This window comes from Magallana gigas, chromosome 4 (assembly GCF_963853765.1).
Source record: "Magallana gigas chromosome 4, xbMagGiga1.1, whole genome shotgun sequence".
NCBI lineage: Eukaryota > Metazoa > Mollusca > Bivalvia > Ostreida > Ostreidae > Magallana > Magallana gigas.
The window spans coordinates 40,209,501-40,228,993 of record NC_088856.1 but is presented as its reverse complement, the minus strand read 5'-3'; the positions used below and the strand labels follow the sequence as shown (position 1 = coordinate 40,228,993).

At 31.8% G+C, this 19,493-nt stretch overlaps 2 long non-coding RNA genes across 2 annotated transcripts; both read right to left on the bottom strand.

The window, feature by feature from the left end:
* Positions 1 to 2,627: 2,627 nt before the first annotated feature.
* On the bottom strand, positions 2,628 to 3,618 carry LOC105344394 (uncharacterized). The gene is made up of 3 exons (XR_902869.4): positions 3,460 to 3,618; positions 3,003 to 3,195; positions 2,628 to 2,771 (listed from the first exon to the last, which is right to left on the bottom strand). It is a non-coding gene; the product is annotated as an uncharacterized lncRNA (long non-coding RNA).
* Positions 3,619 to 6,200: 2,582 nt separating this feature from the next.
* On the bottom strand, positions 6,201 to 7,467 carry LOC136274788 (uncharacterized). Its single transcript, XR_010713215.1, has 3 exons — positions 7,082 to 7,467; positions 6,636 to 6,895; positions 6,201 to 6,370 (listed from the first exon to the last, which is right to left on the bottom strand). It is a non-coding gene; the product is annotated as an uncharacterized lncRNA (long non-coding RNA).
* Positions 7,468 to 19,493: the final 12,026 nt, after the last annotated feature.

Below are 19,493 nucleotides of genomic sequence, written 5' to 3'. Positions count from 1 at the left end.
CAATGAACAATATCAAAGTTTCAATTTATTGTGTGAATGTAAAACCAAAATTAAACAATATGACGTATTGTAATTTTTAAATTTGTTATATGTGTACACTTCTCAAGTGAATTTAAAAAATAGAGTTATTTCTGAATTGAATAGTTTAACGTGTAACCATGTATACAAATATTTTTAAAAAAAAACATATCTTTTTTTTTTAATATATAGATATCACACAAAACAGCAATTATATGCGAGAAGTTTATTATGAATAAAATAGTTATTAAATATTTGAAGGAATTAATTGTGAATTCAAAAAAATAATCATTTAGGTCTCATTTTTAACACCCCCCCCCCCCCCCCCCCCGTTGAATGGTGTAAACATGTAAATCTACAGAATAAATATGTAAAAACTGATAATTTTTAATTAAATAAACTCAAGTTAAAAACAGTGATTCGTTAATTTGTGCTTCTTTGCTGTTGAATTTTGAACCGGATTCATGATCAAAATTCCACGTTGTGGGTCAATTTTCAACGGATTAGGGTCTTTATTCAACAACTTTGGTCTCAATACTCAACGTGAAAAAATGAACCCCGGGTCAAAATTCTTTGTTACAGCATGTTTTGATGGAGTCCATATTAACGAACTAGGTTGTCAACTGTTTTACGTATTTGTAGTTCAATAATTCATCTGGTACATATATTTATGTTCCAATCGTCTCTGCTTCTCCACTCTTCCTTCTTGTCAGGCTACACAAAGAGCTTTAAAAATTCAAGACAATACTTCAAAAATAGTATTCAATGCGTGTTAAATGTGGGACCAAGTAAACGCAGCTTCATGTTTATTTTTCAACGTGCGCTATAAGTTAACATCAACACAAGTCTTTTATTGATAACACTTTTGAAAAAAAAAAATAAGTACACATGTATATTCTAAATACGTATCATTTCAAAGATTACGGATCTAGCTAGAAGACAGTTCTTGTTCAATATTTCTTAATATTTACATCTATTGAATGATTTATTTCTTACGAAAATGATAGTTAATTCAAAAAGAAAATTATCTAAAGAAACTACCAGGCTGAAATCTAAACGCCCCATTTATCGGTTGAAGCGACTAAAACTGAGAGGACGGAAATATTCACACCCCGTTTATCGTTGGGTCGATACCTACAGCGACCCAAGAAAAATCACAGACTACACGAAATAATTTTGAAGATGTCAGACGCAAATTCCCATATGTTTCTTTTAGATAACTTAACTGTTATCTAGTGAATTTTACTTATTTTTTTTACAATTATTTTTTTTTATTTATTTATTTGTAAGAGAACTAAAATAGGTTATCATTAGTTATAATATATAACTGTCAAATAAGCTAAGGTCCATTGTAACCTATATTGATGTAATTTTGCTTTAAATGGCGACAATGTAAAATAGTCTATATACATATAGGAATGACGTGTTGTTAAAATATCCAAATTGTGTAATATTACTAAAATAGGTTTTTGAGAAGCTGCGCCCGAAAAACTTTGAAATACTTATCAACAGTCTAAACAAAGTGAATGCCAAATTACATTATGTCAGAATGTCATTACAGTATACATTTAGGCAATGTTGTCGATGGCCGAAGAAATTTGAACAATCTTACTTTAAAACATTTTATAGTTACATCAATTTAGAACATCGAGGTAACATAAAAACCTTACTTTATTCCCTAGTTTGTGAACACTGATAATTTGTTCATCTGGATCATCTGTAATTTACTCCATTAACTTTCTCTCTTTCTTTTCTCTCTTATTCAAGTCATGAGCAGCAATGTCTTAACTCCACCTTACTATGATCTGATTGGACAGAGGTCAGTCAAAACTTTTATCGAGTTAAAACCCGAGTAATAAAAACTTATACGTAGTTCACTGTGTTTCTGACTTTGTGTTGTACAATTTTGTATATGAAACTCTGTTTCGTTTGAATTGAATGACATCAATTTTTAAAAATAGTTTATGAAGTCTCCTTTAAAAAAATGTACACTGTGGTTGTACATGTAACAAGTACTCATATAACAGTGTAATTTGATTGTTATTATTTATGTTTATATATTTTAAGCGTGTTAGATAATTTACAAATGTCAGAGAGCAATTAACTTTTTGTCATAGACAGTTGAATCGTTTTCGTTAATTACAATAATCATATTGTATTCTTATGAACTCTATCAAAGTATATTACATTATATCTATTTGTTAATAACCATTTTGACCACTATCTGATCAACTCAAAAATTACTTTAAAATCCCAAACTATTGCGAACTAAATTTTCTAAATGTAACAGACAATATTCTTGGGAATAACCCTTTATTGTTTGGCATGCACACCCAGTACTCTACCGATCGAGCTAACGGTTAAACCAACTAGTTTTAGCTAGTAGGTGTGCCATTTACTTGACTCTACCACAAGGATATTGTGTGGAAAAATCTTCTTTTTTTCTATCATATATAAATGGAATTGGATCTCAAATTTAGGAATATCAAATTTTGAAACTCCAATTAAAAAAGAATTAAACAGGTTACTAGATAATGCTGTTTTCAATTCCTATTGCATTCTTATTATCATCTGTTTACAAAGAAACACAACAACAACAAGATTGATTTGGTCAATTTATTCTACACTGAATCATACAGTTTGACTATTTTCCGGATCATTTTATCGTTCCAGTTCTTCTTTTTAAACCAGAAAAGCTATCAAAGATTGCTTATTTTCTTGTAGTTCTTCTACCAGTAAAAGCCCAAAAACCTCTATAAAATATAAACTCAAATTCAATTACCAACAACAAATAATGTAAACCAATAAATGTAGATTTTTTTAATAAATGGCTTCTGATCAAACTATTAATTAAACTGTTTCGATTAGTATGAATTTGAATTTAATTTTTTTTTTTACATAATCTGATGACTTTATTGTTTCACTGAACTATTAGTATAGTGTCGTGTAAAAATATACAAAAAAATGTTATGTAAATCACTTACCGATACAAAAACGTTTCCAACACGGCGCCCTGTCCTCTTTCGTACGGATTTTGCATTTTTCGTTGTTTGTTTCCGCCGTTTTGGGGGTCTAGTTGCTTTTCGGTTAACATTGCGTCTCCGATGGGAAATATCACCAACTATAACCATTCTAACCATCTTGTCTAAGACTTCGAATGTTGAAATTTCCTCTATACTTAATTATGAGAATAAGATTTAGACATTAATGACGACGAACATTTTTAATATTGTACATGTATAAGTTATTATGGTCAAAACGACAAAAAAGAGTGTTATAAAATCGGGAAAAACCCAGTTTAGACATATACACATGCATTTTCATTAAAATTGAACAAATCGTTTTCATTGTAACAACAAATTAGAGAATGATTTGTAAGAGAAGCGATATTTTTTTTTTTCATTTTACATGCGAGTCCCACACAAATGGTATAATTCTTACCTTCTGCTGTTTATTTCAGTTTAATGAGAAAGCCGCCTGAATGTAAAATAAATTGGTAACTTCAAAATATGCATGTACCGATGGACCAATCATAAGACGCAGACCAGATTTAAAGGCCAAGGACCTGGTTTTGCACGCTTTCTTAAAAAGAAGAAAAAACCTGCTCGATCCACGCTATGAGATGTCCCTATTTTTAGCACAAAACATTGTATTTCATATTCATGACCTGCAGCGTTTTTGCATTTTTGCTTGCGAAGGCGCCCGGCTATATCAGATAACATAAAATATGTCTCAAACAAGTAGCGCCTAATTATTCATAAAATGTTGGTCTTCATTTATTTGCTGTATTTTCATAAATCGGGAATTTAGAATATTTCTCTGGCTTACACACAATACGTTATCGTAATATCAATCAACACTAATATCATATCAAAATTTTAATGAAAACACAAGGCATGAACACAAAAGGTTCCATAGAAATCTTACAAGCATTTTCTCATATATCAAATTATTAATTTAAAAAAAATTAATGTTTTCAAAAATGCTGGCCGATCGTTCTAGAATAATCAATTAATCATTCACTTCACGCTTGTTTGAGTAAATTAAGCTTCTTTAGTTAATTATATTATTATATATAGGCTACATGCATTAGCGATGGCAGTTTCGGACAGGTTGCTCGACAGGAACGATGGTAACTAATTACAAAATTTGTAATCGGTTTATAAATAAAACATAAAATTTTGTACAAATAAAAATCATTCCAATTTCACAAAATGAACACCATTCAATACGTTGATATCTAATCAAGCTTAAATGGATTATATCAAATTAGAATCATTGCTAAGTATTGTTGTACCTACATGTCCCTTCAATATGTTTAGTTTTAAATTAATTTACTAAACGTAGCATTTGCAGATGCTTTTCTTTGTCGAAATTGAATACATGCAACTACATGTACGATCTTAAAGAAAAACACAGTCATATCTAAAATGATGAATGTAGAATTTTAAAGGCAAACTTGAATCGTTTGCATGACATTTGCTGACTTCAGTTTATAGGTTGCATAGACAATGAAGAGGAAACTTATTGTACACCTCTTTGCTTATTGTTTGATATTTTTCATTAAATAATTATTATAATAAAAAAAAATATGACATTCTGTCTATTTGTAATATGAAGATTAAAAAGGTCCACAAGAGGAAATAGAAAATGAGCTCCCATAACTTAAAATTTGTTCAAGGTTATCAATGAAAATATATTTAACTTTTTTCACATGTTCATATGGTTGGCTTGTCTCTTTTTAATATTCTATGTTTAGGGTATTTTTGATATAATTTAGAACTAACTCTGCATCTTATTGCTACTAAGACATCCCACGTAAAGATAACATGATAAAAGGATGATCATTGCGGCATATTACCGCTTCTAATTTCGTTATGGTTCACTAGTACAGCTTTCAACTTTTAATGTAAATTTTATAATAAGAATGACACTTTTCAACTTTAATGTTCAACAATGAATACGATAACCAAAACGTTAAATTTCACGGTGTTTCTCAAGTACATATTGAAGATAAATATAATAAGTTTGTCCGTCGGTAGTACTTTCAATATCAATTAAAACAATTTCTGGATTTAAAATTTACATTCCTCCTTTCATAGACAATACTGTGCAGTGGCTTGTCCAACTGCTTCGTATCAAGGTATCTTTTTCAAGGTTTTTCCGGTTTCGTTTTATTTGTTTGCCAGGTGCGTCGTGTCGGTTTTCTTTTTTGCGTCATCTAGTTTAGGTAGCCTATATATAACCCTGCGGTAATATGGAATTTCTAAGATTCTATAATTAGTATACATTTTTCCAATTTTTTTTAAGATGCGGGATACCACTTTTTTTCTAAAAACCTATTTTTATCATAAATATATTTAATGTCAAACTAGTCACCAATTCCACTATTTTTCTTTTCTTTTTAAACGATTGCGTGCCCAAAAAAGGTATAAAACTTCCAATGTTCAAGGATTTCGTTTTATGATAAAAGTCAAGTTTTCCTGTTCATTTCATCAAGTAACAACAATATTGCAGCTAATTTTGACTCCAAGCCTGTAATGACTCCAATGTTAACTGCAAGAACCATCTCCTTTTTTCGCTCAAAGTCCGTGACAGTACTGTCAAATAAAGGTTTTCTGTTGCCAGAAAAAAAACCACGTTTGACATCTAAGATACTTCTATACAAAGATTTGTAGAATCATCAGTCATATAAATCAACAATCTTAGTAAACAACATAAGCTGTATTGCTTAAACTGTCTTAATTCTTATCACAATTAAAGGAGTAAGAAATCGTATAACCTATTCCGAAAAAATTCACGTGGGAACGCAAGTATCTGGATAAGTGAGACTCCACTATATTTTTCTCGTCTGAATAAAATACTACTCGGATTATAACAATGCAATCCAATGTATAATTTAGCAAAAATAAAAAAATCTTTTCCGATAATTTCCAAGAAAAATATACATCTCTTGCAAACCACATCAGTTTTGGTAAATTAAGTTCATCCGCACCGCTATCTTCAGATAAAAACTTAAAGAACAGCTCTAAAAATATTAGAGAGACATTCTATATTGAATGCTTTTTAAAAATTGATTTCGTAAAAGTATTAAATGTGTGTCATTTATCAAATTCAACTTTTTGAGAATTATTATGCACCCTTTAAAATCCTAGATCAAAAAGACAAAAACACAATGCATGTTCATCCAATTTTATTCAGACTGATAAAATCCGTACATCAATATACAACATATATGATTTCAAAAACAGCTAAAAAATTTCTTTGAGATTAGCTGTCCATATATCCATGTTGCACTTATCGGGTACTTCTCATAACCATTCCAGTGCTCATTGCATACGCCCAAATTGCTCTATAAAAAATATGCTTTGACTTTACTGTCAACAATAAATAAGTTATACAGTAAAGTAACCTTAACAGTAATCAAATATTATAATTATCTTCTGCATGCGACACATTAAGAAGTTTGAAACTGTTAATTTCATCACAAAGACATAACCTAACATAACCCAGGGCTTTTGATTAAACAACTGAACTTATTTTATTATTTAAAATAACATGTTTTTTTAATTTGCAGAAAAGAAATATAAACACTAAGGCTTTTATATAGTACTCGCACTAAATCAGCACGGGGTCTTGTACATGCCCTCCTGCGTTTTATCGTTTTTGTTGAACTTCTTGGACGAACACTTCTTTTCTGCTTTACTTTCCTAGTTTTCCTTGTTTGCCTTTTTTGTTTTCCCGTAGCACCGATTATAACCATGCCGAACTCCTGAATCTTTGAAGACCTCCGTCTCATCGTTACTGAGGAATATATAGTCTTCTGTCAAACTATATCACTTAGTTTCTTTATATAAGATGCAAACAGGGTTCAAAACTGTAACAATGAAAGTATATGTTCATTAACACTAAAAATAACGATAATGGAAACATTTAAGGAGCATGTATTATGTGAATTTAAACATTACTTTTGAAACAAACCCCTTCAAAATATTTTCAAAGACAAATGAATTATAACCAAAGAATTAATTGACAAGCTAATTTCTCAAAAATAGTTTCCTACCTTCAAATGTGTATTTCAATTTTGCTTGAAATCCCTCAAAGTCCAATGTGAATATGAAATATATCTGACAAAGACTGATATAATGCAAGCTGAAAGCATTGGGTTTTCCCCCATATATAACGCCATGAAGCGTATATGTTGCACAGGTACACGTCCTCTTAGCATGGATGTTATAACTTATTCGCTGACTTTGAGAAATTTTGACTAATGAAAGGTTACATAACAAATGCATATTTCACAGCCATAGTTAGGGTTAAATTTCTCGATATTAAAAAAAATTTTTTTTTTCTTTTCAAACGGGGTATCACAAAAACGTAAGCATTATCAAGTCTAACATGCTTTGTTATTTTGTTTCCCTGATGGGTAAAGTTGAAAAACGTGTATGTATGTCTTCAACAGATATTAAGACATTATATATTTACATTTACACATTGATGCATTGTCTTAGTTTCTGAAGAAAAACCATAGTGTTTGTAAACAAAAACTCAGTAATCAACATTTAAACAGGGGGTTTTGTATGATAGTATTTATCCGTGAATTTGTGTTATGTATAAAGGTTCTAAAATATCAATTTTAAAATAGTTCAGGGTTTTTTTTTCTTTATGCGCTAAATATACATATTGCTTATTTTTAGAAAAGGGTATTTCCCATTCTAACAATAATGAGAAATAATGGGAATGTTTGTTATATTTAGAAGCGTTTCAAAGCATGTGTACCTGTACCTGTAACATACTTTACTTCTGACTCACTTTTGAATATTTGGACCAATAGTTTGGCGCAAAAAAGCTTACCCTGATGAGTCGGGTTTTCATGTCATAAACGCGAATAATCCAAAATTTACCATGCTTGTGCAAGAGTGATTTTTTTTCATTTGTTTTATGACTAAATATGTAGATGTCTTAAACACAGAAATTTATAAATCCTAACTTAAAATGTCATGTTATATTAAAAGAAAATCATCACAATCAAACACAAGTGTAAACATGAATGAATAATATATTTTTTTTATTAATATCCGTATGCCATGCATGGTGTTTCATGTCACATGAAAGTGCATTTTGTAAATATTGATGAAAACCTGACAAAATATTCAAGGATTACCTTTAAAAACCTTAGTATCTAACTCAGGACGAATCTGTGCTATGTATTTGCCTGAAATGTGACTTAATGGTTTTCGAAAAGGTGATTATTTGAAACAGTCTTGCAAGCAGACCAGATACCATGTAAGGCATTAACTGCCAAATGCACTAGCTTTGGAAAACAACACATACACGTACGTTAGGCAAATATTCGTAGGTTTTTAAATTAAATTTCATGAGAAGCACTATGAGCTGTTTTGAAACGTTATCAGAATATGTGCCCTTTTAAAATATACGCTAAAAAGTTCATCAAAAAGTAAGCAAACGTAAGCAAATAGTACATTAATAGTTACATATAATAAAAATAATAAATATGTAACATTAAAAAGAAAATGAATGGTCACAAATTAGCCATATATAGAGCTTTTTTTCAATGAGATTATTTTTTATTTGTTTGTTTGTTTGGTTTTTTGTTTTTGTTTTTGTTTTTGTTTTTATAAATAGAATCCATGTGATTCAGCTTTTTGTTTGTGTATTTTTCTGTATCTTTTTTTTAAACTCTTTATTTCAATATTTATATAAATATAGTTCAAAAATATTCTTATACGATCACGATTATTCGTTTCTTTAAAAAAAAAAACCCGGTAGTTAAGTCTTTAAACATAGACAAAGTCGAACAGGCATATTTAAAAGCAAGCCGTATATTTTCTTTTTTTCTTGAGTAACAATTGTTTATGGTTAATCATAATCATAAGATCATATTATGCTCTTCGTATGAACAATTTCTAAGGCGATGCAAACTTCTAACAAACAAGTTGATAAAACAGGACTATCAACAGTCTCGTTGGAAGTCTCTCTTGTCGTAAGTTCTATGGTCGATACAACGACCTTGTCAGCAAATACAAACTTCCACTGGGTCGCATGCTGACTGACGTTTATCGTGCTAATTGTTAGACCATAACTATTCACCTAAATGTCTACGGACTTTTCCGTTTTTTTCCCGATTACGACAAAGAGCACACGGCGGGTGTGACCGGCCAGCTGATGATGTTCACTCCTCCTAGGCACCTGATCCTACCTCTATCCTATTAGAGGTCTGTGTTGCTCTGCTTTGAATTTGTATTTAGTTTTATTGATTTTTGAGATGGTTGACAGTTCGTTATTGTCATTGTTCATTCGAAATAAAAATAGCATTGCTAAAGATACAGCGTATTCGTCAGAAATTTGCATCCTTATATGCCAACTATTTCAAGACTTTATTACTTTTGTGACTTTACTATGGATCAACCCTTGTATATGTATATCGTTCTAGTCTTGTAACGGGAAAATAATATTACCTTACATAAAGATTTTAAGTCACGAATTTGCATCGTTCTACGCCAACTGTTTCTTCTTTTCCTACATTTATGACTTTACTTTTGGATCAACCTTTGTATATTGAGTTAATCTTGTAACACAAAATAGAAATTTTGAGGATTACTTGTTTTGTTTGAGATATGTGATGATTGTGATAAAATGTAGAATTTTATTTTGATAGTGCACACGTACGTAATGCTTTTTGACATGTTCCCCTTATTTACCGATTGTATTTTACAGCAAGATATCTTAATTTGTACTATTATTATTTACTTACTGCATCAGATGAACATGAATATTTGATTGTATTTCAATCTTTCAGGTCTTTTATTTTCGCTGGCAAGCTCTATTTCAAATGATTTCATAATTTTTTTTTTCAAGCCTATACTTTTCGTTTCTATATACCGCCATTACAGTATTGTAATTTCAGAATTTCACGCCCGATGTGAATTACAACTTTTTGTGCACTAGCAATTTATTGCGATTTCTGTATAAAATTGTATTGTTGTATGAATTGCTATGATTTTATTTGTCACATATTGTGAAAATCACCTAATTTAATTGTTGAATTATATTTTATACATTTGTCTATGTTATTACCGGTGACTGCCGGTGCTGCCGGTGATCCGCCGTTGATCCCTAGGGAAGCGCTTGGGTCACCGGGGGGACTCCGTATGTGTATAAAAAGGGATGATCACTCTATCCGGTGGCATCGGGGTTTAGCAATTGAGGTTAGAGGGTGTTTTCTTTTACTACTTTGATTATTTTTGGTAGAATTAGGGGATTTTGAATAATTTATTTATTATTTCATCATAGTATTACGGGTTAATCTCGTTTACACGATATTAATTAATATTTAGGGAGTTTGTATTGAATTAATTTCGATACAGTCGACATAGTTCGTTTTATTTACGGTTAGACAAAGGGTTAATCTCTGAAGTCTTACCGACTAAATAATTAGTAAACGTTGATAATTCTTTGGAATTTTATTATTCTAAATAAGTTAATTATCGATATTTTATAATATTGTTACAGTAGGAATAATTTATACGTAAATTTAGATTTATTGTTGTAAATAATTGGCAAAGCTTTGTGTTAACAGTTAAGTGAGATATAGTCTGGTTATTCTAGATTATTTCTCGATTTCAGTAATATATATTTGTACACTGATCGGGTCATTCTCGTTTAGTGCCCCCTCCCCTTTTATTGAATTAACGTACACACGAAGGTTGTGCTGTAGTCCCACTGTTCGATTTGGGTAATTCCCGATTGTCAGTGAATTAATTGTAGGTGTACTTGTTATTGTTGATTACATATATATTATTATATAATTATACGTCTTGTTATTTTTTGTTGAATAAATTTACGTAAAATTTAAATAAGTCTTATATTTAATTACCCTCGGTAATAACCTAAATACGAGTCCAAACACAGATAATTCTCGTGTTTTATCAAAAGGAGTAATATTAACGAGAAATTCGTAGTAATTTGTTAGAATTAAATTCACGAGTTATTCTCGTGCAGGATTGCGTATATATATACTTGTGCAATAGCAAGCACTCAGGTCCGTTACATTTGGTGGCAGCGGTGGGATCTGTCGGAAATACATCGGCGGATCCAGTGATACGTAACCAAGAACCAGTGCTGAGAAATACCTTACTACCAGTTTCACGCACAGGTACAATACCTGATCCAAGACCAGCATGAAGCTGTCCGTAAATCCTGGACACTCAGAGGAGGCAACTACAGAGGAGGAACTCCTCATAGACATGTCGCCGTCTGAATTGAGTAGAACGCTCCAGAGAAATCACAGCAGCTCTGATGACCATGAAACTACAGAAGATGAGTTTGTACCAATTAACAGACCAAGTATGTCAACTCCTACATCAAAAGCAAAGAGATCAACCAGGACTTTACGACAGCAAAGAGGGATAACTCCTTCAACCACTTGTTATGCCGAGCTGTCAGAACCCCTGAATCCTACAATAATGCTGTTACGGATTCCATAAAACTGATGATGGAGCAGATGGCCCAGACAATGAAAGCCATGCAGGGCATGATGGAAGCCACTACAGAGACTCTCAGACATGTGAATAACCAGAAACAGTCCACGAAGAGCAAACTGAGCTAACTAAACTCAAATAGTAATAAACTGGACTCTACTAAAAGCTGTCATGAGGAATCAAGTGAAAATACAGACGAATCTGAAATAGAGCAATCGACCAACTCTATAGCCACTGAGGATTTGTTCAAGTCAAGGAAGTCAGACAACCACAAGCTTGACTGTAAACTTCCTCCATACACAGGCTCGGAGAAATGGAGAGTATGGTTAAATTGCTTTGAATCAGTGGCCAAATTAGCAAACTGGACTTCTAGAGAAAAGCTTCAACAATTATTGCCTAGAATCCAGGGTAATGCAGCTGACTTTGTCTTTGGTCAACTCAAGGAGGAAACCATGGCCAGCTAGGAGACTCTAGTGGCAGAGACCGAGTCCAGATTCGGAACCCTAGAAAACAAAAGGGTTTATAAAACCCAGTTCAACAACAAAAGACAAGGAAGAAATGAAAGTCTTGAGGAATAAGGCGCAGACACCAAACGTCTGTATTATTGGGCTCACCCTAACAGAGACGCTAGGACTCGTCAGGAGGACCTGTTTTCAAAATTCCTTTAAGGTCTTTGGGATTCTAAGGCAAGACAGTATATTGAGTTGCACAGAGAGCCATCATCAATTGAAGAGGCAGTACAGCAAGTTGCAGCATATATGTCTGTCACCTCCATCTCCATCCCAAATGAAGAGAGACGCCCTAACAGGCAAGCCAAGACTTATGAAAAGGGAGACAACTTCACACCTGGAAAGGGTAATTCTAAGCCCAGAAATACAGCGAATGGAAACTGCTTTTTCTGTAACTTACCTGTACACTTTGCCAGAGAATGTCGAAACAAAAATAAAAGAGAGAAATTTAGTAATAAACAATTCCAACCAAGCAAGCCAACCAGACATCTCAAACAAATGAGGAGCAGCAACCAGCTATGAGACAGATTGACTCAGCTTCTAGTACCATGTCACAACATGCACCAGAATTTCATCCCAACTATCAACAAAAATGACAGGCGAAAATTGTGGGCAAATGAAGGAGAACCATTAAAACGGGATAGGGTCAACTCTATAGGCCAAGAGACGGCCCATCAGAAGTATAAAGGCCAAAATGACTGTGGAAAGAACTAGGTACGGTTGAAATGGTATAAATGCCTAAAATTCCAACATTTTTCAAGCTGTTTATGAAAAGTAAATAAATGCATAATTACGAATAAGATGTTAAGTGTAAGCGATAAATCCGTAAAAATAATCGTGCAAAGCGTTGCTAAGCAACACCTTCATCCGCTAAATGCACGATGTTTACCGGAAGTTAACATATTCAAGGCAATTTTTACTATAAAATTTGAAAATGTATATAGAGCGCAGTCCTCGAGCAAAAGGAAACATGATTTGTTAAAATATAATTATAAAGAGAAAAGATTTAAACATGATTACATTTTGCTCGAGGCCTGCGCTGATAGTTAAATTTCCCGTTTTGTGACGAGTTTTAGTGGTGGATTCAGTCAGGCAGATGCGGTTATATTCGCCGTATAACCAATTATCGATGACGAAAATCAGACAAGTTAAGATAAATTTATCTTCAGTAACTTTTATTATAAAAAAAATGATATCTATAATAAGTTCTGATAAATTGTTATCATGATAATGAATATAGGACGTGATCATTTTTGTTTTCACTTTAGGTCTACCGTCAACTGTATTTAGGCCTACCGTGGCGCCGTATACTGTTGAGTTATGTTTCCTTTTGTTTTCCACGTACTTGTAGGTTGTGTATAGTTTTTTCCTCATTCACACTACATACTTTGAGCTTCTTGATACGATTCTTCGACTTGGCAAATGATTAAAAACAAGATATATATTCGCCATACTTCACTCTCAAAACGCCTTCGGTAACAAAGTAGCTCTTTTTTCCACCGCATAATATTCATATTTGTTTACATAACACAAGAAAACATCATTACTGCTACAATAAGTCCCATATTCCCTTACATTTTGTTTCACATACTGTATATTCTTTATTTTACGTGAGTACTTCATTCCGCGACTCAACTGTTTTGAATCAAATCGCGAGAATAGAAAATCACAAACGCCAAACTTTTATCATAGTTTCAGTTAGTTGACATCTGTCCGAAAAGTAAAAGCGAGTTTTTTACCCGCGATATGTGCTTCTTGTGATTTTACGCGGAAATTAGTTCCTCGAGTTTCATTAGGAACATTACATAAAAAGTGCCTGTTTGGGAAGGTAACAGTTGAAATTGACACCCGAGAAAACCATTGTCAACGCAAAGCGGAGGTTGACAATGGTGTTCGAGGGGTGTCAATTTCAACTGTTACCCTCCCAAACAGGCACTTTTTTATTATACTGATTAGAATGTCTTAATTTTAGAGAAAATGTTTCTACTTTGATATAAAAATGACGTAAATTCTACAGCGAACTGTACGCACATAATTTACGCGCATGTAAAAATTCGTTGTGTTACCCGTTGCCAAGTGTGTTGCTAACACTGAATGTAATAGAACGGATTGTCAGCTGCGTCTTAACCATACAGATTTAAGTATTTAATATGAAGGTACAATAAACAGTATTCAGTTACTGACTTTTGAGATTTTGTTATATATATAATAATAATCCCGAAATATTAGGTACATGTAAATCTGCATGCAATTGTATTTTTCAATTTTTTACCAAAACCCTTTGTTTTTAAAATATGTGTGATGGTTTCCGCAGGAAAGTGTTAATTTAAATTATATAGAAATATCAACGGTAACTACTGATCGCAACTTTGTTTGCCTTTCGGAAATAACAAAAAAAAACAACAAAAAAACCGTTTAAGTAAATCAATTACGGCGACGCTTTATATTTTCAGGGGACACAAAAATTCTGAGTATGATCGGAAAGTGCAAGATGAAAAAAACAAGCGGATTGTTTTAAGTTGTGCTGTAGTCCCACTGTTCGATTTGGGTAATTCCCGATTGTCGGTGAATTAATTGTAGGTGTACTTGTTATTGTTGATTAGTTATATAATTATATGTTATTTCTTTGTTGAATAAATTTACGTAAACTTTAAATAAGTCTTATATTTAATTACCCTCGGTAATAACTTAAATACGAGTCAAAACACAGGTAATTCTTGTGTTTTATCAAAAGGAGTAATATTTACGAGAAATTCGTAGTAATTTGTTAGAATTAAATTCACGGGTTATTCTCGTGCATGATTGCGTATATATGCTTGTGCAATAGCAAGCACTCAGGTCCGTTACAGATATAACACACTAGTATAGACACACTTCAGATAACTGTTCTTGTTTTGTTAGAACTGTATAATTTTTAGGTACGACAATCGAACACCATCATGATGATAATCCGCAATTCAACATTCATGGTAAGTCTTTCTTTATGTACCACTGCATTTGTTAATTTTACAATCAAGGTCAGTTAAGCAGCATTGTAATTGTCGTGTTTTTTAAAACAAAACACAGTATCTATGGAATTTCCTCTTTATTTGCACTGTATTTTCCACCTATTTCTTCATAAACTGTATAAGCAATTATTTATTGCTTATTATTAATATAGAAGCCTATGCGAGGTTGAAAACCCTGACGCTTGAGCTTTAAGCAATTTGTCCGCTTATGAATACATATATGCATGTTTCATTAACTTTAAAAACAAGCATTTCGTTATAAATGATAATATTAGTCTTTATTTAAATTTAAGTCATAAAATGCTGACTGGTGTGGTGCTTTAAACTCGTAAAAAAGGCCGTAGCAATGTAATACGCAGCACTGTTAAGGCTTACTATGAAAATATCAGCGGATTTAAACGTTCATAAAACGATGCATCTATTATTAATAAATATTTATGTAAAGTTATTTTATCATGAGATAAATATAATATTGAATGAAATACTATAGTAAATGCTCCTTTGAGTGACACTTGGTATGGTCCCCTGAAGTAATAGTCACGTGACATGTGTTCACAACTCTCCCGAATAAAGGTCATAAACAGATTTCAATATTACAAGGGCATACCCTTATTTGAATTAAAAATTTAAATGATAATTAAATTCTACTTTTCTTGCGGATTCTGAAAAGTGTTGCTGTTTTTCATAGAGTTCATATCAAATTAGAATAAATATCAAAGAAATGAGCTTCGGTTAAAATTGATATGACCTTCGCTTAATATTTTACGTATTTATCAATTCATCCTATAGATTTTATCTTTTTAATACATTAAACAATTTCGTAATTTATATCTAAAAGATCGTAATGATCTGTTAAGGTAGCTCGCGGGTTTACCTGCTTGTGAGAAAACCTACCTTGAAAATCTGTCCACGTGATCCATAGGTTTTATAGTTTTATTTCTAAAATTTATTTAAGATTCGTCTGCGCGGTAATAATGTTATCGTGTTTCAAATACAGTGTCATTAATAAAATCAAGCAACGCCATTTCAATGAAATATATAGTAAAATGCACATTTTAGCCGAGAAACGCATTACAAAACTATGCTCCAAACTTTTAAACGATTCAGACGAAATTAATCATACTCAACACAAAAACAGAGGAGATAATTATGAATCAATTTATAAAAAAATATCAGTATGTGTTCTCGACCAATTTTTCGCAAAAAAACTTTTAAGATTTAAAAGATTTCTCAAAACCTTATATTTTCATTACGACGTTAGCCTGACGTCATCATTTCCTTAATTCTTAGAACACCAAAATTGAAATGCATTTATTGACAAGACTAGCTGTTTAACGCATTTTAGAACATGTAAATGCTTATTAGACATTATTGTTAATGTTATCAAATCCAATTAATGTAAGGCTGTAAAGATACAGAAAATTGCAATTTTTGTTTTTATGAAACTCTGAGTCAATCAATGCAAAAATAAAATGCCAGGCAACTACTGACATTGTAAGTAAGTAATCGAATAAAACAGTTATCTCAAGCCAAAAGAAATTTAAGAATTTAATCGGTAGTACAGATTACGGAAGTTATAATTGAAAAAAAAAGCGAAGTTAATGCATACATTCTATTTTAAAACATGACTTTAAATGGAAGAGTTCTAACTCACACTCATTCTTTATCTTTATAGAACAGAATGTGACAATGTATGTGACATCTTTAAATTTTCAACACTTGATATTATAAATCTTTGTATAAAGTCATAAACCGCATATAAGCTTTTTAAAATATTTTCTTTTAAACTTCTAAATATCTCATTTGTCATTTTAAAATAAAATTATGAGTTTACTCTTTACGTCGATTCCTATTGTGACGTCAGCAAACCCGCGAGCTACGTTAACACGCTCTAAAAAACAACTACATGTCGAATCAAAACAAGCTAATAGATATGAGTTAAAGATATAATAAATGTTTTAAGATAACGCTCTTTTCATTCATAAATTGCATTTTTTATGGTAAAAAAATTGTTTGATCCGCCTCTCTACACAAAATATGCGTCAAAATTTACAGTTTGACGTCACATCGATAAGTGCACCGCGATCAGTCAGTTGCTTATATTTATCGTTGTTGGACTTATTTGACTACAAAGTTGCACGCATAGGTAATTTTTTTTTTTTTTTTTTTTGTACCCATAACAATCGGAAATTACTTTATTTATTAGCATTTTTTTTATTATGTTATAGTTAACATGCCCCGTACTTACTGGTCGGTACGACCACAAAGTAAACCTAAAGAGTGCCGCGTAGTTCCAAAATGTTCAGTGGGTTCTTTGTTTTATTTCTTTTTTGCGAGTGCTTACGTCCGCAATTCTGCTATTTTTTTCCAGTTGCCGAAAATTAGGGCCTAGAATAGCAGGTCTGAAGCGCAGATATTTCGTTGCAATAAAATTAACATGTAACAACTGAGAATTTAAAGAAAAAATTGCGTATTGATAATCAATTTAATGCTGAAAAATCGCAAACATCTCACTTTATCGCACGGACATTAGTTTTTCCCGTTTAAGACTTTACAACATACAAGATTTGGATTCTTTAGAAACGTTTAGATGTCTTATTAACAATTTTAAACAATTAATGAGAATTTTTTGGCATTTCATTGACCATCAAAGTTCAACGAGTAAAAGTATCTTTTTTGGTAGATTCCTGTTCTTTATTTTTCAAATATTATCACTGGGGTTAGGGTGAGCCCACGATGGGGGTTTGATGTTTTACATAAAAATAAATTGACAAATATCTTTCTTAAAATCTTAAAAAACAATTTAGCCAGTGAAAGGCTTTGTTATATGGAAACACCCAGGTAAGGTATATTCATTTTTTTTTTTCGAATTATGATTCCGGGGGTAGGTTGGAATCATAATCAAAATTTTTAATCGGAATAAATAGAAAAAAAACTTTTTTAAGATCTTATTTTCAAAAACTGTAAGGCATTTTTCTAATTAAAGCATTTTTTCTAATTTTATTTCAAAAACTGCAGTGTTGTGATTTTCAGTATAATAATGCATCAAATAATCTTTATATTCTTTTAACTCTAAATTGATGAAATAACAGTCGTGGCCAAGAACAGTTAAATGTTTAACGAAGGAATATGTGAAGAATAATGTCAATCTCTTAAACCTGATGTACTCTACGAAATTCTCAGACAATTAATTTTGTATTAAAGTTTTACAAACAGCTTTGATCAAATGCATTATCATTGTTTCACAGGTGAGCGATGTGGCCAATTCTTACAAAGTATTTTATTTCTTGAAATGGTTAGACTGATATTATTGCTCATTTGCTATATAAGTTGCTTTGATTTTAGACAAGCGCTACATGACTCTACAAGGTGAAGACGCAACAACATTGCTGTTGGCAATGAAAAAAATGAAATGAATTGACAGGAGATAACAGCAATAATAAAACATTCAGCTAAACGAAGTTATGTACTTTTATTTGCTTTTTAACAAATGTATGTGTAGAGGGTAACAATTTGAAGTCATAATGTTATAAGATATTAAAAAAACCCAACATTTTACAAATAATAAAATAAATGGTACATATTACCTAAAACAAAGTTTTGAAGTACAAACACTTCTTAAATAAACAGTGGTACAATTATGTTGATAATGTATGAATCCGAAACATATCAATTAACAACTTAAAGATAATGCTGGTCAAAAACTGATACTTGCATAATTATCACTTTGGTTGAAATGCCCCGTGACCCATTCGTCAACACTTTCTTTTGTCTGTACCATTCGATTTCAAACAATATCAACAGATAGAATGACTGGTCAATATACACGTGCACTGTCTTTGCAGTATTTATTTTTACTCCAGTGCACATTGACTGTAAAAATCATCAGACAGTTAAATCGTACATGTAAACAATGCCAAAATCGCATCATTGTCAGCACCCAAGAGCCTTTTATCCTTTACACTGCTTTTCACGCAGTGTAACGGATAAAAATCACGTGGTTCCGAGGATGAAATTGCATGAATTTTGAAGCTATGGTCCAGCTGTTGAGAGCTGCATTGGCCAAAGACGAAAATGGTGATCTTTATAGTATTATTAAAACATTCAGACATATTTTAGTAATAAATAAACATATAACATCACACATTAAACGTCATTAATATTAATTACATGGTTACTGTTTTGAAATAAATGAATTAAGCTATATATTTAGGCGGGTTAAGAAAACGTGACAGAGGGCTAGGCTTGCTGAACCCACTTCAACCCGTTTTCAGACCGAGCCTAAATATAGCTTATTCTTCGAGACATTTTTGTTTATTACACAATATTATATCAATTTTACGCATCAAACGAGCTATTTTCATCAAATTTCGCTGAATATCTGCAGTTTTAACTATCACGCTATGGAGTCAACAAAGCAAAAAGATGACGTCACAATACAAATGAAACGCTGCGCG